The sequence below is a fragment of the Ornithodoros turicata genome, chromosome 2 (genome assembly GCF_037126465.1).
Source record: "Ornithodoros turicata isolate Travis chromosome 2, ASM3712646v1, whole genome shotgun sequence".
Lineage (NCBI taxonomy): Eukaryota > Metazoa > Arthropoda > Arachnida > Ixodida > Argasidae > Ornithodoros > Ornithodoros turicata.
The window spans coordinates 101,630,299-101,656,137 of record NC_088202.1 but is presented as its reverse complement, the minus strand read 5'-3'; the positions used below and the strand labels follow the sequence as shown (position 1 = coordinate 101,656,137).

The following is a 25,839-nucleotide window of genomic DNA, read 5'->3' as shown; positions in this document are numbered from 1 at the left end:
TGACGTAGGTCATCATACTACTTTGTCGCTGCTCCGCGTCTGAGGGGGGAGCACTGTAGCGGGCCGTGGACAATAACGAAGATGGCCACGCGCCTGGAGCACCGGCTGCAGTTCCACCGGCGCGGCCGTGGAGATAGGCCACCGTCATCGCCTCTCCGTGGCATACCATCGTCGCCGGTCGGGACTCATGTAGAGGAAGACTATCCTCCTCTACATCACCTATAGTTCGAGCAGTTTCTGCATAGCAAAAATGTCTGAATAGAAATAACTGACCAGTACCACAATGCTCCTGTTCCAGGGATTATAAGTTGGACTAAACTATGCGATGCAAAGCAGTATTTCCTAGGTGTCTACACGTAACATCGGCATTTAATGCAAATGGCATCAGATAAACATGGCAAGATAATGTTGGAAGTTCTACAGATTTTAAGAGCTCTGAGCAGTGCACGACTACACATAATCGTGATCACTGCACCTGCTGGTTCAGACTTGCGACTTGAAGATCAACTGTCCTACACACACCGCTTGCCCATTGTCGCAACATAGTTCGTGCAAGACTTCAGGAACAAAATGCATAATGGAGCATCTCACTACAGAAATAAAAAGCCGTTCACATTCTTATGTGGCCAGAGCACGTGGATCTGAGGAGTTGCAGGACAGAAGGAAACAAAATTCAACAGGCTGCGTAGACGCCAACACGGTAACAGAAGTTTTCAAGTTGAAAACGGCCTCCGAGTTGATGCCGGTGCTACTTGGTCGCATATAACTATGAGAGCACTGTGGTTATATTTAGTTTCGGTTTGAAAGACCGGGAAAGCTCACGACTCGCAGGAACTACCATATTGCATAATAATTTTTTGCAGCCTACTAAGGTACGTGGAGTTGCGTGCACAACTTCGTGAACTTTTGGTTGTATATTTATTTTATTATTGTATTTGTTTTATTATGTTATTTATTTATTTATTTTTATGTGCATGAATTATTTGCACATATTTGAGCAACTTAGATAGTTTCAAAAAAATTGTGTGTTGAGTACACAACCTAATAAAGCGAAATCACTGCATTATTTGAATTCCCCATAAGGCTGTGGAAAACTGATGTCACTTGATATCTGAGCTGTCTAACTGTGCTGAAGAGTGTTTGACAACCTTTTATGTGTCTCATCTGACACAATACGCCAACAATGAGTCACAAGGAACGCTTCAATCCCCGTGTAACTTCGATTTGTTTGCTTAGACGTTACTGCAGAAACCTTGCAGTGAAATTTGCCAATGAACTGTACAACCGCAGTTCATACGATGATGCACTAGACATTAACCATTTTAATTTGCTGTTGTACGTGTTGTACGTGTGTTGTGCTGTCTGGAACGACACACAATTAGTGTGAAATCCTTAATTAGTGCGATACGATTCAGGCAAGACACCGTGCTCTATGCCAGAAAAAAATGAATCATCCAAGAGATCCATATGTAATACTACGTAAAAAACATTAAAATCAAGTAATCAGAAATAAAACGAGTCTTGAGCTAATTATTAAAATATTTCTGTAGCATGTCAATGGGGCTTAGCCATTATGTGACACATACAATTTAGTTTGTGGATCCATTTCATTTATTCAAGCGATTTTGTCTTTTTGCTATACATTATGTACATTGTATTTTAATATGGCATGGAAGTCTGAAGAGAATTACACCTACCACATGGTTAGGGAATTCATACCACATGGTTTCAATGGGAAATTCGGATATGACATGAGATATCAGCCACGGGATGACTGTAGGATATCTGCAGGACGTGTGGTTTTATTGTCCCAAAGGACAGTAAAGAAGAATGTCCAGAAGATATCCTATTTATGTCAGTTGCCGACAAACACGTTTTTGACCATTTCAGCGAGCAATAATTTCTAACATCTCAGTATTCATTGATTGATTGATTATTTAAAAGAAAACCAGGGAGAAATCTCTCAGTATTCATCTTTTATGCTCACTGCAAACTTTACATTCATTATGTTAATATCAGATGAACAGAATCATAGCAAGCAATAACTATTCTATATCATGACACTCACCATAAATTTTACACCATCGCGGGCCTAATCGTTTTCCATTAATCACGTCACACACAAACGTAAATAATCCTTGTTCAGGGACGATATCAAAGCACAATACATGGTCTATAAAATAAATCTATAAATAAAACATCCTCGGGCCAGTTGAAATCTGGTAGCCAACACCAACGGACTAATCCTTTCTCTCTCCTCTAATTCCAACAATTCGTGACCCGGACGTTTGACGTTCCACGCCATTCACCATGTCTACAGGGGACAGTCACGTCACCATGACTCCCGGTACCGCCAGCATGGTACAACAGCCCACTTCCGTGACCGCCGTTAGCATTAAACTTCCACCGTTTTGGGACCGGAATCCAGCCACCTGGTTTATTCAGGCCGAGGCACAATTTCATCTGTCCGGCATCACAGCCCAGACCACGAAATTCTATTACGTCATCGCAGCGCTCTCTCCATCCGCCGCCGACGAGGTCTATGATGTCATCGCTTCACCACCTGCGGACTGCCCGTACGACAAGCTGAAGTCCGCACTTCAGCTTGTCGTACGGGCAGTCCGCAGGTCTACTTCTCCGCACTTCTCAAGCGAACGACCTGTTCTACATGATGCTGCAATGGAGGTCGCTATTCCATCACCCTCAGTAATGCATGTGGAGACACCACACCCTCCTTTTCCAGAGCCCACACCTTCAGCCGTTTCGCAAGTATCTATCCCCGCACCAACGCAACACAGCTCTCAGCGCATGGCCGCCATTGAAAGCTTGACGCAACAGGTGAACAACCTAACCCATCTTGTGGCGACACTGGCAGCGCGGAGCCGTTCGCCAAGCCCCCGCAGCTTCCGCCGACGATCGCTTTCCCCTCGCGGCCGGCGCAGCCCACACCCTCAGTCCAACGGCATGTGTTGGTACCACCAGTGGTTCCGCGCCGAGGCCCGGCATTGTTTCCAACCCTGCTCGTGGTCGGGAAACGCCCCGCCCAGTCACTAATGGCGACAAGTGCACCGGGTCAAATCGAAAGTCGCCTTTTCTACGTTGTAGACCGTGTGTCACGCAGACGCTTTCTCATAGATATCGGTGCCGATGTCAGCGTTATGCCCGCTAGCAAAGCCCATCGCAGACGACAACCATGTTTCACGTTACGCGCCGTCAATTCCACTACCATCCCGGTATTTGGCCAGCAGTCCCTCACTTTGAACCTGGGCCTACGACGAGACTTCCGATGGATTTTTCACGTAGCCGATGTCTGCGAGGCCATAATTGGTGCTGACTTTCTGACGCACTTCCGACTCCTCGTTGACGTCGCTCGGAAGCGCCTTCTGGACCCACCACCCATCTTCAGGTTCATGGCATCCGGCTTCGCATTCTACCCTGCCACAGCCTTTCTTACTGTGCGCCGGCGTCGCCCTACTCCTATATTCTGGAAGACTTCCCCGAGCTCACCAGGCACCCCGACTGGACTCGCCCGGTCAAGCACGACGTCGTACACCGCGTCGTCCCTCAAGGCCCGCCCATTCACTTTCGCCCGCGTCGCTTGGCTCCCGAATAGTTCTCCATCGCTAAGGCTGAATTCGAGCACATGCTCGATCTTGGCATTATCCGACCGTCAAGCAGCAGCTGGGCATCCCCACTCCATATGGTGCCCAAGAAGACGGGAGACTGTTGCCCTTGCGGTGATTACCGTGTCTTAAACCGCGCAACGGTGCCCGACATACCCCATCCCTAACGTCTTAGACTTCACCGCTAACATCGAAGGCGCCACCGTTTTCTCTAAAATTGACCTGGTGCGCGCCTACCACCAAATACCCATGGCGGAAGCCGATATTCCGAAGACTGCCATCATTACACCCTTTGGTCTCTACGAGTTCCTGCGTATGCCGTTCGGCTTGCGTAACGCAGCCCAGAGATTTCAACAGTTCATTAATTCTGTCACCTTTGGCCTCCCTTTCATCTATGCCTACATGGACGATATTGTGGTTGCCAGCGCTACCCCATAAGAGCACGCCGAGCAGTTACGAACCTTCTTCGCTCGCCTTCGAGATTACGACATTGTAATCAACGCCGCAAAAAGTGAATTCGGCGTCTCGGAGCTTGACTTCCTGGGTCACCGCGTTAACCAGCACGGCATCCTTCCTCTGCCTTCTAAAGTCGCCGCCATCAAGGATTTTCCTCGTCCCACGTCCGTCAAACAGTTGAGACGTTTCCTCGGTTTCTCCAACTTCTATCAGCGCTTGATACGATCTTGTGCTGCCACACTGGCCCCGTTGGAAGCTCTACTCTCTTCCCGAAAACGCGACGCCGCCACGCTACCGTGGTCCGACGACTCTATCGCCGCCTTCGTCGACAAAATCCGGCAAGACATCGACGACGCCACTCTTCTTGTCCATCCCCGGTACGATGCCCCTACTTGCATCATGGTGGACGCTTCGAGCAGTGCTGACGGCGCCGTCATGCAGCAGAGAGTTTCTTCTGCTTGGCAGCCCATCGCCTTCTCGCACTTCCGGCACTTCTTGGAAGGACGATCATTCACTATATATACAGATCACAAGCCACTTACTCATGCTCTCTCATCTTCTGGTACCGGATATACACCTCGAGAAATCCGGCACCTGGCCCTCATCTCAGAATTCACCACTGACATACAGCACGTAAGCGGCGTCAACAACCCCGTGGCCGATGCTCTCAGTAGAATACCCACCCTGCTCATACCCACTACAGCGCAGTGCTCAGCCGTTCTGTCTCTCGACCTCCTTGTGACTGCTCAGTCATCTGATGAGAAGCTGGCCGTACTGCGCACGAAGCCCGCGTCCAGCAGCCTCAAGCTTCAAGATGTTCACCTCCCAGGGGCGACGGCAGCCGTGATTTGCGACACTTCACAGGGCTCACCACGCCCCCCTCGCATTACGCCGTCCCATTTTTGAGCACTTTCACGCTCTCTCCCACCCCGGAGTCCGAGGCACACGAAAGCTCATTGGCACCCGATACGTCTGGCCAAATATGCACGCTCATATCAAGCACTGGGTGCGCACATGCTTGCCGTGCCAGAGAACCAAGACCCTGCGCCACACCCGTCTGTCGCCAGCACCTTTTTTGCCACGTGACGCCCGTCTTCACCATGTTCACATTGACTTGGTCGGTCCACTTCCGCATTCCCAGGGTTTCAACTACATCTTGACAGCCGTTGACTTTCACCCGCTGGCCCGAAGCGGTGACCATTGTTGACTCCACTGCTCCAACAGTCGCATTGGCTCTTATCAACACCTGGATCTCCCGTTTCGGCACACCATCCATCATAACGACTGACAGAGGTCGGCAGTTCGAGTCTGCCCTCTTCGCCGTTTTCACGAACGCATTGGGCGCCAAACGTATTCGTACAACAGCTTATCACCCCGCTTCGAACGGGCTTGTCGAGAGACTACACCGCCAGCTCAAGATCGCCTTGCGTGCCACTGCTGATACACCCTGGCTCGAAGTACTCCCCGTTGCTCTTCTTGGAATACGCACAGCCCTCCGATCCGACCTTCACTGTACCGTCGCCGAGCTGGTTTATGGCACAACGCTTCGACTTCCCGGTGAATTTTTGTTCGTCACAGAAGACCCACAACCCGACGCCCAACAGGACTACGTATCCCGTCTTCACCGTGTTATGTCTTCGTTACGCCCGGTGCCACACCGCTCGCCAGCCCAGCCCGGTCCGCCCTACAGACACCCGGACCTGGATGCATGTTCTCACGTGTTTGTGCAATGCGATGCCGTCAGGAAGCCACTGCAGCCTGCGTACTCTGGCCCCTTCCCTGTGACCAGCAGAACCACCCACCATTTCACCCTCCTTATGAACGGCTGGCAGGACACAGTCTCCGTCCATCGCCTGAAGCCGGCATTCCTCGACGTGTCCCTCAGCACCCCCCTTCCCAGCAACCACAAATCCAGGCACCCTCTTCCGTGGACAACTGTACAGCTTCACCTCTCCACCCAAGTCACCCGAATCATCAACCACGCCATGTATCCTGGGCATGCAAGCTCGCCAGTTTTCGCTCCCTGCCGCCGGAAGGTCGCTAGGGGGGGAGCCCTGTAGCAGCCGCATAGTCAATCCCTGACATCCAGCACCTGCTCCGTGGCTCGAGTAAATAAACATCCTCGGGCCAGTTGGAATCTGGTAGCCGACACCAACGGACTACCCCTTTCTCTCTCCTCTAATTCCAACAAGACCATGCCAGACATTTTCGCCCAGCATCCGCGAATTCCAGAAGTGTCAACTGCGGATGAACACGAAGCCAGCCAATCACGATTCTTCGACGCTACGATCCTTCTGCTACAATTTTGTTCCACCTACGTCCCGCTGCCTCGTCTGCTCGCTGCCTATCCTACTGCACCGCTAGAACACCAAACATTCTCTGCGAAGAAATGCCTTTTCCTTTCGCAGTATTGAATATGCCTTCCGTCCCGCTGCATTACTGGACACCATTTTACAGCGACAGCTGTATATGAGGGAGCTTTTGGAAAGGTCACGGTGTCGTGGCCCGTAACTTCTTATTCGGCGCGCCATTGGTTGGCGCACTAGGGAATTAAAGAGCAGATGAAAAAAAAAAAAGCGACAGCCGTGTGGGATGCGAGCGCCGTCAGTGTATCACTCAGACGCTATGAGGCGGCAACGGAGAGTGCGTCCGCCGTCCGCAGACAGGGAGTTCAGTGCTCGGCGCGCCGCTGCAGCACGCGAACGGCGTCGCACATCGGGTGAACAAGCTGCCCAACGCGCTTTGGCACCACCAAAACAACGTGACCCAACAGTGAGGAAACGCATAGCGGTTGCGATGAGAAGACGCCGAGAAGATCTGAAAGTTAGGGAACGCGGAGCCGAGGTCAAGAGACGAAGACAGGAGAACGAACAAGTACGCGAGCACGAATCAGTGGCCAAGAGAGGTAAACGGTCCCAGACGTGTATAATTAAAATGAGTGCGCGTCCGTCGGAGTTTGCGGAGAAGTTTCCGGATAAGGAATTTGGACATGTTTTTGACGTTTACGATAGGCTGTGGTTTCTGACCGACGTGGCGCAACAACGCGGACGGTTGCGCGTGGACGATACAGCTATTGCTGTCACTTCTTCACACATCGCACAGTTGTTGTATTTATCTGTAAAAATTTTTGACATTAAGTGCATTTTTTCGAAAGACTAACTTCACTAAGCTCTCACTTTCTTAGCAGCAGTGACATCGAGGCAAGACTCTCCGACGCCGTCTGCATGGAGCTGGTGCCAGGGAACAACTGAGCGGCGGAACAAGAGGAAGAAGAACGAGCACTGCAGTCACAAAAAATTCGCTATATGGAGGTTGGCCTTACGCAGGCCAGAACGTATCGGGCAAACCTAAAAGCGCACCGTTCAATGCAACACCACTCTTGCACAGACGCCCCTGTGAATGGTCAGGGGAGTATCTGTGGTGGACCGTCTGGAGACGGTGGTGGCGGCGATTAAGGGCTCGCCGTTGTCGGCCTCACAGAGGTGGGCAAAGTCACGACCACGGTGTAAGATAAAGATCTTTATCTTACACCGTGGTCACGACTAACGCCCTGGGGGACGTGCGTCCTCGTCCAACTTCTAAGTGAACTGTGCCGACATATGCCTGAAAGCGTCTCAGGAAAACCAAGAAAACCCCAGAGAGCACAGCCGGCACTGGGATTCCAACCTGGGCACCTCCCAGTCTCGACGTGACATGGCCAGCATGCTATCCACTGCTGGTCCACGTCTACGTTCACGTCTGGTCCTGCCGTACAGACAACGAAGACGATGACGAGGTGCCCAATGAAACATGCGGCCAGCCATCTTCTTCAGCCTGTACCGTCGCAGCCGACGACCACACGAGACGCTCTATCACTGTCATTACCATCTGGCCTCAGGAATGTTGTAGCTCGTCGTTATGTAGGGACCCTCTACCGCTTCCCCACAACTCCTTCCACACAAGAAGAAATGGAGATCCTTTTGCAGAGGAGTGATATAGCAACAATTTTCAAGTTCGACATTTTGCGCGTCTTCTTGTACTGTGCGTATCCAATAGACCCTGGCTTTCTGTTATCCATTTACAGGGAGTGTTCCTGTGATTCTTTTCTGCGGAGTCTTGCAGTTCGAGAGAAACAGGAATATAGGTCTTCCCATCAAAAACCTTTTCCAAATATATCTGGACTTAGTGAATTTCGTCATCACCTGCATGCCGTGTGGCTCTTTTGTTGTTTTGTATCGTTTCTTGAGTGACGGTACAGTCATTCTGTAACTCAGAAGTGGCACATTTGAGCCACATTTCACCACAAGACATCCAACGCAAGGCATTGTGCTGAGACACCCCTCGTATGTAAGCCTGCCGAATTGTCACCACCACAGGGGTGGCTGACCGTCTTACCGCAACAAGAGCACCTTGAGTTCAAGTCTGGGAAGAGTCCAATGTTGTATTGGGGCGACTATGTTCTCGGTACTTGAAAGTGCGGACTTCTTATGTTCAGGCTTGACATGAATTGCTGCCGTTTAGGAGGAGCGTAAGGTCGGTGCGCTTACTAACTAAAAACTAAGCACTTACTTGTCACACCAGCCACTAAGATCTTAGTAACTGTAGGTACGAAGCCAGAAAAAATAGGCGATGTCAAGTTGCCGGTGGTGAGTAAATCAAAGAGTGATATTAAACGGTAGGAACAACTTATTTATTTACACATGGTAAACAAGACTTTCGTGCACGAGTCTGCACTTCTTCAGGTTACAAAAATATAAACATGGTACAGGCACATATATACAGTTGAAGGGGGACTTCAACTCCCCCTTCAACTGTATATATGTGCCTGTACCATGTTTATATTTTTGTAACCTGAAGAAGTGCAGACTCGTGCACGAAAGTCTTGTTTACCATGTGTAAATAAATAAGTTGTTCCTACCGTTTAATATCACTCAATAACTGTAGGTAGTAAATGTTGCGGTACATTTACTAGCGGTAACTAGTATTTACTGGCGGTAGTAACATTTACTAACTGCAGAGACTATATAGTAAAGAGCACTACCTCCAGCAGTAGCATCCTAGCTGATAACGCTTCCTTTGGCTAGTAAAAGCACGACCTCCACCTAGTGAAAATTACAAAGATTAGACTGGTAAAAACTAAATAAAAATATCATACACGGCTTGCGTATAATTTCGGAAAAAGCGAATGCTGAATTTTCCAGCGCCAACGTATTTCCTGACATGTATATAGAAGTAGTAACAAACATACGAAGATCTGTCACCTCTAGTTGTAGGTGGGTGGGGCGGAGGGACATTCGGAGATGCGCCTACACAAACTCATATTCTTAAAGCATGAGTGTGAACCAAAGGACAGCTCGTCCTAGCAGGTTGTCATTTGCTAGACAACAGATACTGATATAATGTAGCACAACTTGAGATTACGAAGCCGCCACTAGCCGCGAAGCGACTTCTTGGGTGTGGATGCGCGCATACGGTTCACTCAGGAGCAAATAATACGCTACCGTAAGCCTCTCCCCTATTGAATATACTGTTACTCTATTAACAGCTGTGTTTTTATATCAAATTACTGTTTAACTGGGATAATGCCGCCTCCATCCCAAATTAACGGGCACAAAATGTCATACAGCGAACATAAGTACCCATGTAGTAACAGCTACTAAGCAAAACTTTCTGGCTAGTAACGGCAGCATGTACTGCTTTCCACAACTCTTAGCTAATATTCAGCTGGTGACCAACTAGTAACGCACTTCGAGGATAGTAACCGCAGTCGTTACAGCCTTTTTACTAGCCTTTTTACTAAGAGTGTAGAGGTTGAAGTGCTTTCCGCCCATTAAAGTTTGTGTTTCGTCATGCTTACATGAACTGATGGAACGCAGAGCAGGAAAGCACGACTCCCGGCATTCTAGATTGCTAGCTTGATCTGGAAGTCTAGCTTCCCATTCAGCTCCATCAATCCAAAGATACTGGAACCTCTTCACTCGAAGCCTCAAGGATTGACTCGAGAATAGCAAGGTGAAACTTTCTAGAATCAGCGCTCGGTAAGAAGAGATAATATACAAGGATAAAGCGCTCGTTCGTAGTTCGTTGCCATTGCTGTGCATCAAGATTAAGCCGTTTGGAATAATATCGATTTGGCAAGAGCGTTATGAGAAAATGTATGCTCACGTGGACACTGGGAGACTGCAGGCTTCTGATGCGAATGTTAGCGCCACGAGCTAGCGTGGACCGAAGGGTCCAAGGCTTCCAATCCACACGATACCTCCATTGGAAGGCGACTTCAGCAAATCCTCATCAGTTTGAGAGCAAAAGGATGATTCACGACAGTCCTAACTGTACCGTTTCCGGTAAATTTCGTTACCTTGGGTGTCACTTGACCGGGCTAGCAGCGTCTGCTATTGCAGTATTACTGACGACAGCTTTGCGCTGCGATGATACCAGTGTTGTACCCGCTACCATCACGAAGTAACGGAATACCGCTATTCGCTACTCTAAAAGAAGTAGCGCAATGCTAGCGTCGCTGCAAATTTGAAAACGTAACGCGATACCGATACCGATACCAAATAAAAGTAACGTAAATACTATGCCGCTACTTTTCCGCTACCGTACATGCAACACCTTACCGTATAGGCACCTCGTTTGCGATTGTGTCTAAAGATGGTGCAATATCTATGTCCCGCCACAGAGCCAGCATGCAGCATAAACTATACCACTACTTATACCAAGATACTTATATTATTTTACATTGATATTGGTCTTGAGATGATGCGCAGTAAGTCCAAAATTAATGCCCAATGCGGATATGTGCATTTAATTTTCCCCGCCAGAATGTGTCGCATACCGGTTTTTCTGCAATGACATCATTTTGATCGAGATACCTGCGAATCCCAAGCTCAAACTTATCCGTCTGCTTACTGTCGACGGATTGACGAGTTTTACCTGCGGTCAAGTGGCGCGGTCAAGTGGCGGATCAGTGGGGTTAATCATATTAAGATAAGGCTAGTCAGATTAAGCTTATTAAGTCAGGTTAGCGCAAGCGCAGATCAGCGTAAGGCGCAGGCTTTTTTGTGCATGCAGGCTTCTTGTGTGAACTTCGACGTTATCGTACCGGTTTCTCAGTCCCAGAATAACATCGACTGATTTACAAGGGTAGATTAGGTATTTCATCCTGCTTCTATAGCTGCCAGACCTGTTTGACGTCCCGCAAGGTGTATATACCTTCAGAATATGCACAGTACCATCCAGTGTTGGGCATAGCGGCGCCACTAGTAGCGCCGCTATTGTATTCGCTACTTTTTCCGGTAAGTGGTCCAGTAAGTCAGGTCCGAACCTGTCACGTTGGGATTCAAGTAGGGTAAGGTGAAGCAGGATGAGACACGGGGCAAGACGCGACATTTTTTGCTCGACGCCGTCTGTCTCAGAGACGCGTTGCTACATGCGCTTGAAACTTTACTCATAGGTGGCTCTACATGTCCGCTTTATTGCACGTGAGAATTGTACGTATTGGTGTATGCGTTGAAGAGAAAAAAAAAATCGATTACTTCTGCCTGGAATGTAAAGACCCACCAAAATGCCGCGATTTTCTCTAGTCCTTTTCTTGTAATCTGTGCAGAAGCGTTTCGCAGGCTTTTTCTGTCAATGTAAGTTCACATCCTATTTCCTTATTCATTCATCTAGATATATATGCAAAATATAGACATTCTTGGTTATCCGGTGTTGAACAGAAAAATTAATGCATCTTATGATATGCGCGGGGCAAGACGCGACAATTTAATGTAATTTAAGTTTAATGCAATTTAAATTCAATGTGATATAGAAACGAATAAGTCAACTATTAGGTGGCTTTATGCTTGTTCCTCAGAGATTTCTTCTTTGCATATTGCGTAGGATTTTGCAGCAAACTTTCCTGTTTCCTATTATATTTCCAGCAAAGCAGAAGCGCACACAAAAGCGAGAGGCCAGCGACACATCAGACGGGCGGTGCCTTGTTTGCAAAGGACGGTGGAGCGAAATAGCACCGGGTTCTGTGTGGGTTTATTGCGCGTCATGTGTGTGGTGGGCTCAGGGGTTGTGTAGGGGCCCACGGGCTTCACTTTGTCTGCTTGAATTGCAAAAACTAATTTGTATACTTCATTACCACGGCGTGTCCCATCTTGCCCCACGCGATGTCTCGTCTTGACCCGAGGGCAAGATGAGGCAATCTGCATTTTTGAATTTCTTGTTCTATGTTTACATTAGACTGGCTACGTTCGTTCTGCATTGCAAATCAGAAGCTCTAGACCTCTGAGAATGTGTCTATGGCTAGTTTTTTGGAAAACACGAAAAATAAAAATTTCACGTTAAATTGCAAATTTCTGTCTCACCATGCCCCACCTTACCCTACTAGATAAAATATACAGAAGAGCATGTTCTAGAAAGACGTTGCTACAATTTGGGACACTTAACCCCGAATTCGTAGATGCGACTTGACTTGAAGCCGCGTCTTGACTCGTGCAGACCTGTCTTCGCTCAAGACGGTTAGCGTGTTTCATGAACCCTCCCGCTGGCTTACTTGCAGCGTGCTAACTTTAACTGCGCCTGGGAGCAAGATTTTCGTACAATTTTGCACTTAAAATTTGCTTTGCAGTATGAAAACACATTTCTTAGCGTCAGGACTCATAATATGTGTTGCACCTGTCGTCTGGCACCAACACTTGTACAAAGGCCGTATAAAAAAATTCATGACGCACACGTAAAGCCAGGACAAGACAACATTCTGAGTGCCACGTGGCACCCCGAAGCTGCCGTACTGGAGATCGAGCTATCCAAGACGGGTTCAAGGTAGCTCGAGCGATGACTTGAAATTTTCACCACACGTATCAAGTCGAGCACTTTGCGTAAGAACGCTTCAAGCCGAGGAGGGTTTCTGAAGTACTTTGACACTCTTACAAGGCTGGTGCAAGTCAAGTCGGGGGTTAGGAACGCTAAAGTTGTGCCAGATGCCTGGCACACCCCACATATAACGTCTAACTACAAAACCGCGTAGAAGAAGCAGAAGTTGGTGGTTCTTGATCTTGCGATGCTACTGAGAAATTCAGTGCTAAAATCAATACCGTTTACGCTTCCCTTAATGTTAACACGTCAAAGTCTATACGCGTGAATGAATAAAATTCGCATCTCTTTGGAGATGGATGTCACGCAATGGGGCAGAGTATAGCCCCTGAAACTCCCCATTCCTCATCTTAAAAATACAGCTGTTGTTGATGTCACGCAATACCACAGACACCGCTCAGAAACGACGAGCTCTGCAACTGCATTCAGTTCCGCATTTATTTCCTTTACGCCGCACGAAATGCATCGTCCTTACGCAATTCACTTCTCATTATAGTTTACTATGTCAGAAAATAACGTTGCGCTGCATTTATCACAACCAGAGGGAAAACACTTTTTTCGCACGAACTGAGGAAATTCCGCCTGAAAAGCTGACATCGTTCTAAAAAAGCTCTTATTATGACGAGCGACATTTCACCGTATTCACAATTGTAACCTGTTTGATGGAAAGCTTACTGGCCCAATTGAACTAGCGTTGTGAGTATCCGCAATATTGTATTCTAGAGTTCTTAATACTTCCTCATTGTTGCCCGCAATACACATGCAAGAGGCATGCACAGGCATTTTCGTACAAAACTTCCCATTCCTCATCCAGAAACTCCATTCAGATTTTGAGTAACCATAAGAAAGCTGATTTTCTCCTGTTGAATTCTCAGCGCCCATCAAAAAGTAAAGAAAGTGAAAGAAAGGTCTTGTCATATCCAATGCGCAAAGTACACATTGTTACGCTGTGACCTCTGTGTTGAGTGGCGCCTTGGTCAACGTGACTACTTGGTTCCACTTCACTTCGTTCGTTTCGGTGCGTGCAAACGCGAGATATTTTGCTTTGGTGCTCAAGGACATAGAAGACGTGAGGCTGGCGTGTTTCCAAAGCTTGTGAAAAATTAAACATATAAGCACACATCAACAAATATCGCAGACGGGAGTGGAACGTATGAAGCTTTTTATTAGCCAACTAGGGCAGTCCAGTAGGATTTTAACTCAGCAAAAGCGCAGAACGAGATGGAGCATAAAAATTCATTTAGGGTAGTAATTTGGAACTCGCATCTGCAGGCACTGTGAGATCTCCTTGGTAGTGTCAGAAGCTGATGATTTGGACCCGAAAGTGTAGCATCGTATCACGCGCTACTAGCGACTTTTAGCACATCGGAAGAGCTCTACAAAAACGATACAACAAAGGAAGTTATTAAGTTAGGAATGGATGTGACCAGCAATGAAGCTGCAAGTGCGGTAGCAAGGAAGTTAGCAATGTGATGTGACCAGTTTGAAAGAAACAGTGCGATTGGCTTATCATGCTTTCGGAACTGTTATCGTGAACGCCTTCCGATATACTAAAAGTAGCTACCATCTCTTGGCGATAAGCATGGCGATAAGACATCGCCCGCGTATCACGCCCGCTCTGCACTGTGTGGCGACCCAAGCAGCAAAATGCACTGAAAGTCGAGTGCAATAGGGGTGGACGGGTAGGTGAAGGGCCTTGAACAGATTCGTGAAACTAACCGCCGTATTCTTGAACGAGCCTCGACTCGAGCTGCTCCTCGAGGCCGGTTTTGCGCTTCATAAATCGACCTTGACGCGAAACGCTCCTCGAGTGGAGGAATTCCTCCGTGCATTCCTCGAAAATCTCGAGGTAGCATCGATGCTACCTCGAGAACGCTCCTCAACTCCAGTTTGGCTGGTGTCATGGCGGAAGGCATGTCGTTCGCTGCGTCCATCGACTGAGTTTTGTGTCACGATGGCCTTGAACTGGGTGCTGACAACATTACCACTGAGCTACAACGTTCAATAAGGGTCCATCAAACCCCTTTTGACCATTTTGATGATCACGAGTTCCTCATATGGTATACGGTACCGCTTCATGAAGAAAACCGTACGAAGCATTTTGGATACATTGCCTGTGGAGGAAAATGTGTGCAATCGTGGGCTGCCTCTACCTCCTGTGCTACAGCTGCCCGTCGACATTGTGACCGCCACGGGAGACATTGTGAATGTGTCAGAAACGACGGTGTGCCGCGTTGTGGAAAAAATCCCACTCCTTCTCGCAAGCACACTTTTCAAGACAAGGTGTAATAAATGTTCCTTCTGTCGCGCTATTTAACACAAAGAAGGTGTGTTTGAAGGATGTTTTCACGCAAAAAGTGGTGCAAAAAAGAAACAGTGCATTGACTGGACATCTAAAAAAATAAACATATGATCTGCCTCCTCAATGTTTTCCTGTAATCTTTATACTGTATCAAGCTGGCCCAACCCCTGCTCCAGCTATCACCGAAACGGCTCAACAAATCTTCCATTCATGTTTTTTTTTTCTCTCTCTCGTTTTTTTTTTTTTTTGCAGTTGTTGTTCCAATAGTACGAATTCCGTTTGTTGGGTGGGATAACAGGCTCCACCGTTTAGGCGGAGCGCGATTGAGGGCCATAAAAGTTCGTACGACATGCTCGCGGTGACACCCCAAGAATGGTCTCCCCGATTCTTTGCTCGGGATGTTGTTGTAAAATCTGTTTTGTTTGTTTGATTGTTTATAGCTACCCTCAAGGCGTTGGGTAAACGTACCCATCTGCTAACAAACAGTCATTCGCGCCACATATTGTAACATAGAAGAGTGACAAGCAGTGACATCATCTTTCATATTATTTGATACGAAGTGACCATGCCATTAAGCTAGCTGCTGCCGTTGTGGTTGTAATTGCCAGACCAGTAAACTATAGGAAACCTATCAGTCTGTTTCCCTGTTCGAAACACCTGCACCCTTCTTCATACACTTGCAGACCTTTGTGTTTGTATTTGTAATGCACGTTGGTCGAAATAAAGTAAAGCATTACATTTGTTTTTCATGCCATAAGTGTGTTTTAAGCACGATAATTAACATTTTCGAGTGGTCCCGAAAGACGGCTGGGGACGAGACTACAGCTTTATTCGAGGACGGTTTCTCGAGGAGCGCCTTTGCGGAGGAATCCCCGAAGCGGGTTCATGAAACGCATGGGCTCTTCGAGTGGAGCAGCGCCACTTTCCTCCACTCGTTGGAGTCGAGGCGGAGCGTCGAGTCGAGGCTTGTTCAAGAATACGGCGGTAAATGTAGTGGATGACGCATCGACAAAGAGCACGCGCCATGCGCATCAGCTGTGCCCCAGCTGATAGAACAGCTGACCGTGCAGTCGTGGCCTAGCCATGACAGAATAAACATGTTCTTACCCGGACTTTGGTAGACTCTTACAATTTGGCGACGAGCGAGCAACAAGGTGGAGCTACCGGTGGAGCTACAGGAGACCAGGTGGAGGGCCGTTTCACTGGTACTGCTGCTCTTCGTTTTGAGAGGCCGGGAGTCTTCGATTCCGAGAAGGATGAGTGGAAATTTTACTGCATCCGATTCAGAGCAGCCCTGCAAGTAGCTCGCGTCACATCGGAAACCGACAAACGGAGTCTTTTGATTTCTTCTCTGGATGCTGCGGTTTTCAAGCGCCTGTATCACCTTCTTCAACCGAGGAACATTACGGAGGTCCCATTTGAGGATTTGGTGACGGCGCTGCATGAGCATTTTGCTCCGAAGAGATTCAAGGAGTTTGAAAGGGCCAAGCTTTTTTCGTGTCGACAGGAAGAGAACGAACCCGTAAAGGATTTCCTCAATCGCCTTCGTGCAATTGTAGCAGCTTGTGAATACGAGACTGAGACTGACATCCGTTCGTGTTCCCTGCTGACAGCTTTCATAGTCGGTCTTCGAGATCAGCGCATTCGGGAGAAGCTGGTACTGGAGAAAAACCTTACCGTTGACATAGCATTACGACTTGTCGAAAGCAGCCTAGCAGCTGAAGCTGGATCTCGTGACCTGGACACCTGATTCGCTGGAAACGTTGGAAAGGTTTTTCTACCACCAAAACAGAATACAGTTAAGTGCTTTCGTTGTGGGAACGACAACCATGACGCTGGTACCTGTCGGTTCCGCAATGAGTCGTGTCACGAATGTGGCAAGCGAGGGCACATCGCCAGTATGTGCCAGCAAAGAGGGCGTACATCGCAGAAGCCAAGGAACAAATCTGCTTCAGCGAGAAAAGTTCAATCTGTCACGATCTCCAATGTCTTCTCCGTGGACGAAAATGACGAAAGATTCATTACATGCCGGATATCCGGCTACAAGGTTTCTCTTCAGGTCGATACAGGGTCCAAAGCAACGCTGTTGAACAAAGCGACTTGGGAAATGCTATGCCAGAACTTCTGTCAGTGCAGCACAGCCTGCAGTGCTTCAATCGAAAACCGATCAACGTCCTTGGAAGAGAACAACTGGATGTCTGCTGGAAGGAACACAGTTTTAAGTTGGAAGCAATTTTCACTGAAGCTAATGCGATCAACATCTTGGGCGGAACTTGGATATCCGCTCTCCGGCTCGACTTGAACAAGCTGTTCGTTTGCGTCAGGGAAAGTTCTCCGGTCTTGGGAAGTAGCCTCAAAGAACTCGTGACGAAGTACCCAGCTGTATTCCGAGACGGTCTGGGAAGATGTACAAAAACGAAAGTTCATCTTGAGCTCAAACCTGACAGCTAGCCCAAGTTCTTCAAAGCACGACCAATACCATTCTCTATCCGTACGGCTGTAGAACGCGATCTAGAGCGACAGGTGGCTAATGGAGTGCTATCCCCGATTGAAACGTCCTCTTGGGCTACGCCCATCGTCGTTGTCCCCAAGCCAAACGGCACAGTTCGCGTATGCGGTGATTTCAGCGTGACGGTAAATCCGCAGCTAGACATTGCACAGTACCCTCTTCCTAGTCCAGAAGAGTTGCTAAGCTGAATGGAGGGGTCATCTTCTCGAAGCTCTACCTATCAGAAGCATACCTTCAGATGGAGCTAGACGACGATGCAAAGAAGGTATTAGTCGTCAACACCCACAAAGGACTTTTTCAATTTCATCGAATGCCTTTTGGCATAGCTTCCGCACCTGCCATATTCCAGAGAACGATGGAGCAAGTTACTGCTGGACTGGACTATGTAGCATGTTACTTGGATGACATCATCGTCACTGGAACTACGTTAGAGCACAATCTTTCCAACCTAGCGAAGGTTTTCCAGCGTCTCAGTGATTTTGGTTTCACTTTAAAGAAAGAAAAATGCGCCTTCAAGCAAGAAGTCGAGTACCTGGGCCAAATCGTTTCAAAGGAAGGCTTTCGACCATCGCCCAAGAAGATTTCAGCTATACTGAATATGCCCGAACCACGTAATGTTTCGGAACTACGAGCGCTATTGGGCATGATTCAGCACTACAACCGGTACATACCTGGATTGGCAGACATCTGCTCACCATTTCACGAGTTGCTCCGTAAAGAGTCTCGCTGGTACTGGTCTTCCGAATGCGTCGAAGCTTTTGAGACGGTGAAGCTCAAATTATCAGCGCACGAGTCCTTAGCGCACTACGATCCAGCAAAACCACTGTTTCTTGCTACTGACGCATCATCCGAAGGACTGGGGGCAGTCATCTTTCATAGGATTGATGGCAAGGAGCGTCCCATCGCCCGCGCTTCCAAAACGCTCACCTCTGCCGAGAAAAAGTACGCTCAAATTGAGCGAGAAGCGCTTGCCATCATCTTCGGCGTCAAGAAGTTCCATGAGTACTTGTGGGGACGTAGGTTCACTCTGTACACGGACCACAAGCCTTTGACAACCATCTTTGGTCCGTACAAGGGAATACCGGTAACGGCCGCCAATCGTTTACAGACGTGGGCCCTCATCCTAATGAGTTACTCATACGACATTATCTACAAGCGAACGACAGACATTGCTGACAGCTTGTCACGCCTAGCAGTAGGGCCGGATCCCAATTCGACAAGTTGATCCAGGAGGAAGTCAACCACGTTGATATTCCGCCGTCTCATCTTGCCGATATCAGTTTCCCTATCTCTACTGATGACATTGCCAAGGAAACAGCTAGGGATCCTCTCTTTTCACGCCTATACCGGTACATTCTGGAAGGATTGCCTTCTCATGTACCTCCGGATGCTGAACCGTTTGCTGCCCGACAAACTGAGCTCACAGTGCTTAGCGACTGTATCGTCTGGGGGATGCGAACGGTGATTCCGAAGAAGTTCAGGTCTAAGGTCCTAGATGCCTTGCGTTCCGGTCACACCGGCCAGATGAAGATGCTTGCCCGGACTTACGTGTGGTGGCCGAAGATAGACAAGGACATTGAGACCTTATGCCGTAGTTGTGAAGAATGTGCAGAGTTCAGTGAACAAAAGCGGCCTGTTCCTCTCCATCAATGGGAGCCTCCAGCTGGACCATGGGTTCGCGTTCATTGTGACTTCGCTGAATTCAAACATCAGCATTTCCTCATCGCTATCGACGCCTACAGCAAATGGCCTGAGGTGGCGTACATGCCGACAACTTCTGCCTCGGCCACCACGACATCGCTGCAAGACATCTTCGTCCGCCAAGGGTTTCCTGAGCAGACAATAGCAGACAATAGACCCCAATTCACCAGCCAGACCTTCAAGGATTTTGTAACACAGCATGGCATTCAACACGTTCTTACACCGCCTTACCACCCAAAGTCAAACGGACAAGCAGAAAACTACATTTAAGTCCGCCTTGTGGAGGGGATGAACAACCAAGGATGGAATTCAAAAGTTCCTGACGCAGTACCGCGTCAGACCACATGCAACGACAGGCAAATCTCCACCTATACTCCTCATTGGAAGACAAATCAGAACGGCTATTGACCTCTTACGACCCGCCTTAGACACGCACCGCCTACATGCTGCGACCAGGCAGAAACGGAATTACGACCGGAGTGCGCAGGACAGACTTTTTGAGGTTGGCCAACCAGTTTGGGCTGCTGATTCGATGGACAGGCGACACTGGGTTAAGGGATCCATAACCGGTAAAGTGGGCACGGTCATCTACGAGGTCCGATTCGCTGGTGGCCGGCGACGCAGAGTTCATGCCGACCACCTGAAGACTCGCCTGACAGCCGATAGCTCCGAACCGTCACAGACCCTTCCCTGGCCGGAGTCAGAGACGTCATTGGCACCAGCCCCACCTACACAAGAGCACGGCGACCCTCCCAGACCACCACCGGCACGCTATCCCAAAAGAGACCGGAGACAGCCGTCCCGCTACGTTCCGTCTTGAGGGGAGGAATGTAGTGGATGACGCATCGACAAAGAGCACGCGCCATGCGCATCAGCTGTGCCCCAGCTGATAGAACAGCCGACCGTGCAGTCGTGACCTAGCCATGACAGAATAAACATGTTCCTACACGGACTTTGGTAGACTCTTACACTAAAGAACATTGATAAGACACATACCGTCCACCCCTATTGCACTTGACTTTCAGTACATTGTGCTGCTTGGGGAGGGGCTTCGATTATTCACGTCTGTGACACTCACGCCGGATCCCCGTGCATTGCTTTGCGCTTTCGAGGGGTATCGCCGGCGTCAAACGGCGTGGGTGGCACCGTGCTCGTGAACAGAAAAACGAAAAAAAGGACTGGCGATCACAGGGGCCGATTTAGCTTCTACGATGAGCACCTAAGCGGAGAACAGAGACTTCCCGCAGAAGTCATGCGATTCATCCAGCGTGCGGTTTCATTTATTGCGTGCCGAAGATGGACTGGACGCTTTACGGAGTATCTTAAGCGCCTTTTGGGAGCTTCTACGAAATCCCGACACACACGTCTCCTTCAATGCAACATGAAGCACTCACTTGACGAATATACCATCTTAAGCAACCTGGGGCATTGATTTCCTGTTGCTTCTCAGGTTTTCATGCTTCGGTGATTCAGTTTTGTATGTCGAAGCTTGGTTTCGTCCAGTTCAAATAAATGGAGTAGCGCTACACACGGCGACTGCGCACAAAATTACTCAGTCTCTTATTTGAGGAGAACGTAACAAAGGCGTCATCAGTCTTTTTATAAAAAGCGCCGCATACTAAAACACAATGGAAAGCAATAAGTTATGATGAATATTTTGATTGACATGTAGAAACAGGGCGCTGAGGAGCCAGACACAAGAAAAGCATAGACGAAACGGCAGGTTTGCTGCACAAATGTGTATGCGCGCGCTGTTCCGGATGTATCTCAATACCGCAATCACGTCCTGGGATCCCGGGATTCGTCCCGAACAATCCCGAAATCGCGCGATTGAAAAAATGGCCCGGCATTCCCAACACTAAATAACAGTACAGTGCAGAGGCATATTCGCAAGCAACGCTGCAATCATTTAAAGTGTAATGTATCACTGCAAGAACTATAGGGCAGCTTACGCGACGTATAGGCACCGTGCGGAACCTAAAGGGGGCGCGCTGCTCCGTCGCGACAGCGCCGCCAGTGGGGTCTTGGAAGTATCCGACGTGGTGATACCACGCCGCCCGTTCTATGCATTCTCAAGTGGAACCGTAGCCTGCGTGGCGACCGTCCAGGGATTTCCCTACACCACCCCCTGGGGGGGGGGGGGGGGGGGGGGGGTACACCCTCCCTGCATTTTTGCAACACCTCCCCTGAAATTTCTCAGGTGACCCCCACCCAGGTCGGCCAACAACACGTGCTCGCAAACTCAATGTGGATCATCAAGAATCATTTGCGCCCAACTCAATCAAGCGAGGTATTCTGCTTCTTTCGTCTAAGGTTTTCATCGTTGGTTGCTAGGTGTTCATTGAGCTTCGTGAGACAAGGTGCTAGTTTTTTTTCTTTGTCGGTCGTGTGATTATGCATCTTAATGTTAAAATGCCGTTCATAATGAATTTGTATTGTCATGTACTCTGTTGTAACTTAATAACATGTACAAATAAAACGGGAATGTTGTTCAGATATGTCACCGTTGTGCCACGATTCTTCCCGTGTCTAGGAAAAATTCCGTAAGTGGAACCTTCACCAAGCATACCCCCCCCCCCCCTTGAAAGCTCGGCACCCCCCACCAGCAGTGAATTTCTGGGGAAATCACTGCGACCGCCGTAATTAGGAGGGCTTATTTTCGAAGTGCAAATAATGTGAAACCTTTCAGGGGCGCGAACGAAGAGAATGGAGACAAACTGCAATGCAACAACCGTATTTATAATCCATCTAACAGTGCGGAAGGAGATACAACCACTCACGTCTGTCTGTGTCAAAACACCTTTACGTGATACGTCGATGATGTTTGATGTCTCACAAAATCCTGGCTTGCTAGCGGAGACTATATAGGTTCATTTCTCTGACTCCAGCCACTTGTAACATCTTGTTCTTAACTGAGTCTCGTATTCGTCCTTTTGGCACATCACTGCGCACATAGCTTCGTCACTGAAATCTACATCGTGCGTCCGTTTTATCCATACAAATAAACACGTGTGGTAACAACATATTGTCCGAACTTGTACTGCAGTTTTTCCAGTATCTTCAGATACAATAACGCTAAAGAGATCCTCAAAGAAGAAATTATATACATATGAGTTTTTACCTCGGCTACCGCAGGGGGTTTGCGGCACGACTGTTGTGAAATGGTCGGTGCGCAAATAGTAAATTTTTTGGACAACGTAGAACTTCCATTCTCGCTGTGAGACTCGTAAAGCTGGGAATAAAATAATTGCTTCAGTTCATAAGACTCCTTCCGGGAAAGCTGCAGGAGCTAGCCCATGTGCTCCTCACAACAAATTAGCGATTCCCTCAAATTAGCGAGTGTGGATGATATAGAGTTCCGCGCTTCCTTCAAGCTACCGGGTGCGCACTGCATGAAAAAATAACTTGTTCTATATAGTTTTTGGGATCGCAGAGGAGGCCCCAAATTAAAAAACGTCTCGCGGTGTCAACAGACCATTGAAAGTCAGCGCACATTGCCGTCTCGTGGTCTGATGCTGACATTGTTTCGGCTTTAGGCACTGGCGATGAAACACCTCAATAATTATCTCGAAATAAGTTGCCGTTTGGTCGGTGCATTTGACAGTGATACACTATCCGGCGGCGTTTCACCGTCACAGTGGCACCGTACAGTGGCAACTGTAAATCATTGATCATCTTGCAGGTCCTCATTCAGTTTCATCGAAACTAGAACGAAATAAATATTTTCGCTCATGTTGCCCACGCGGCACATCTCATGCAATGGCCGAAGGCGCGTCACGAACGCTAGTCGCTGCGAGTCTACTGCCCTCAGTGGTATTGGAAGCATATAAATCACGAGAAATAAGTATCCGGTCCCTAGTGAAGAGTTGTTTTAGGTGCTTGCACAGTTAGCGATGAAACAGTTCCAGTGTGGCAAAAAAAGACGCTCGCACTTCACATGTAAACAAAGCTGGCTACCCGGCGGCTATCACGCATGGTGCTTTCTCCGGAGCCCGCATCGCGGCGCCACCACTTTGTCGCACAGTCCCTATATTTGGATGTGTGGCGGACCGTGGACGACGACAACGCGCCACTGCTGCCACTCGCCAACGGCGCCTGCCAGCGGGTGCCACCGGCACCGTCCTAGCGGGAGGCCACAAACATCTGCCCGCTGGGAGATTCCATCGCCACCGGTCAGGACTCGTTTGAAGGAACAACTGCTCCTCTACAGATGATTCGGTCATTAAAGTATCTACATCTACCTAAAACGCGGCGTGTCGCATCCGACAAGAACAAGAAAACTTGTTCTGAAGTACAAGGGTCATTGAAGGTGGACTGAGTCTCTTGCTCGAGAAAAATCAATTAAATGTAATTGAACAAAACTTTCAGGGGACGACGTGTAATCATTTTCGGGTCAGCGGCACATGCAGCATGTGCAGCAGCGGCAGCTATCATGGCAGCGAGTATAGTGTGTCTGTAGCTGTGGAACAGTGATGCATAATCAAGTTCCTTATGAAAGAAAACATCAAACCAGCTGAGATTTTGCAAAGATTACGGGTACAGTATAGGAAACAATCGATGTCAAAGGGAACAGTGTACGAATGGTGCAGGCAGTTTGGTGAATGACGGGATAAGGTGACGAATGAACCACATGACACGTTCGTCCAACTGCAGTCACTCCAGTGAATATCGCTGGCGTTGAGCAAGCCATCCTCGAGAACCGGGGAGTAATAGTTCCGGACACTGCAGCCCAGCGTAACATTAGTGTCGGCAATGTGGAGACGATGATTCACGAGCACTTACTGTTCCGCAAAGTTTGCAAGATGGGTTTCCCGACACCTCACTGGTGACTCGAATGGAGTTCGCATGGCAGTCTCTGAGCAGCTGCTGAACCGGTTTCATTCCGAGGGGAACGAAGTTTTGCAATCAATCATGACATGTCATGGAACCTGGATGCATGATTTCACCCCAGAGACAAAAAGAAGCAGCATGGAATGGCGACATAAGGCTTCCCTGCAGCCAAAGAAAAGCAAGATATAGCCGTCTGCTGGGAAGTCCATGGGAACTGTCTTCTGAGACATGCGGGGTGTCATCCATGTAGAATTTTTGGAGCAAGGGGTCACGATTAATGCCCAGTAATACTGCAAGTTGATAAAGGGAGCCCTGCGAAACGCAATTCACAAGAAAAGGCCTGGGATGTTGTTCGGAAGGGTCATTCTTCTCTGTGACGATGCCCGATCTCTTTGACACACGACGAATTTGACTGTAGCAACCCTGGCCGAAATGCGCTGGGAGAGTTTGCCCCATGCCCCTTACAGCCTAGATTTAGCACCAAGAGATTACCATTTGTTTGGGCCCCTTAAACAGCACCTTGCAGGAAAGACATTCCACATAGATGAAGCCCTCCAGAAAGATGTCCTGCAGTGTCTACGACAGCAGCCCACTTCTTTCTATGCCAAACGCATCAAAGAGTTCCCACAACGGTAGCAGTGGTGTCTAGATGCTTCTTTTTTTTTTTTTTTTCGTGTTAGCGCCGGGAAGCAACTGTGGCTATAAGTGGCGTAAAGACGTGGAGAGAGGACAGCAGGAAGGAGTGGGGACAGGGGGCTTAGTATGTGTCGTGGGCCGACTTCAGAAAGAACTGTGCTGACATTCATCTGGAAAGTCTTCGGAAAATACAGGGAAATCCTCAGACAGCAGAGCCAGTGGTAGGATGTGCCTAGATGCGCACGGTGAATGCTTTGAAAAACTAACGTAGTTTGGTGCTTCCTGAATGATCCATTGTATTTAAAGAAATAAAAGTATCGGTCAACCTTGAACGACCCTAGCGCATTACCTGTTCAGCAACTGCTACGCATTAATATTTTAAATCCTGGGCAAGACGTCTCGCAAATTCTCCTTTGCTCGGTTTTGAACTACGAACTCCCAGCAAGTAACTCGTCTTTACGCCCAAGGTACGCCTTAGTCGTGCTGACTAGGTGCAACTAAATTTATTATCACATTGGTTAGATCATTTGGTGTCTCTTGATTCCCCTGATAAGGTCTTATCGTAGAATGCACGCATTAACTTGGTTCGTTTACATGTTTACACACACACACACGTTTATGGGAGTAACCAATCTACCTGGATGGAGTGCAAAATGTCCCAGAAATAGGAAGGTTGTGAAGGGGGTAAAAAGCTGCCCTGTTTGTACCAGCATGTAGACGGCACTCGTTCTTCTGTGCGTCGTCGTCGTTAGTTTAATGGTTACGCGCGTTACAATGCGTGCAGCGGCTCTGTCTGACACCGCTAGCCATTTCAGAGTTGCTGGCCACCCACCGTTGAGTACCGCTATTCCTGGGGGGGGGGGGGGGGGGGGGATCGCCCCACAAATGCAGGGTCACACATTAGTTTTTCCCTCTCCCCTCCTCTGTTGCACGCT

At 48.5% G+C, this 25,839-nt stretch overlaps 1 protein-coding gene across 2 annotated transcripts in view; it reads left to right on the top strand.

Annotated features, from left to right (window-relative positions):
- Positions 1-11,282: 11,282 nt before the first annotated feature.
- The window catches only part of LOC135383899 (uncharacterized), a 39,336-nt gene continuing 24,779 nt past the window's right edge, over positions 11,283-25,839 (top strand). The window contains exon 1 of one of the 2 annotated variants that reach the window (XR_010420135.1): positions 11,283-11,356. The gene's annotated coding sequence lies outside the window, so the exon portion shown is untranslated. The remainder of the gene's footprint in view (positions 11,357-25,839) is intronic. The other variant, XR_010420134.1, reaches the window with a different exon arrangement.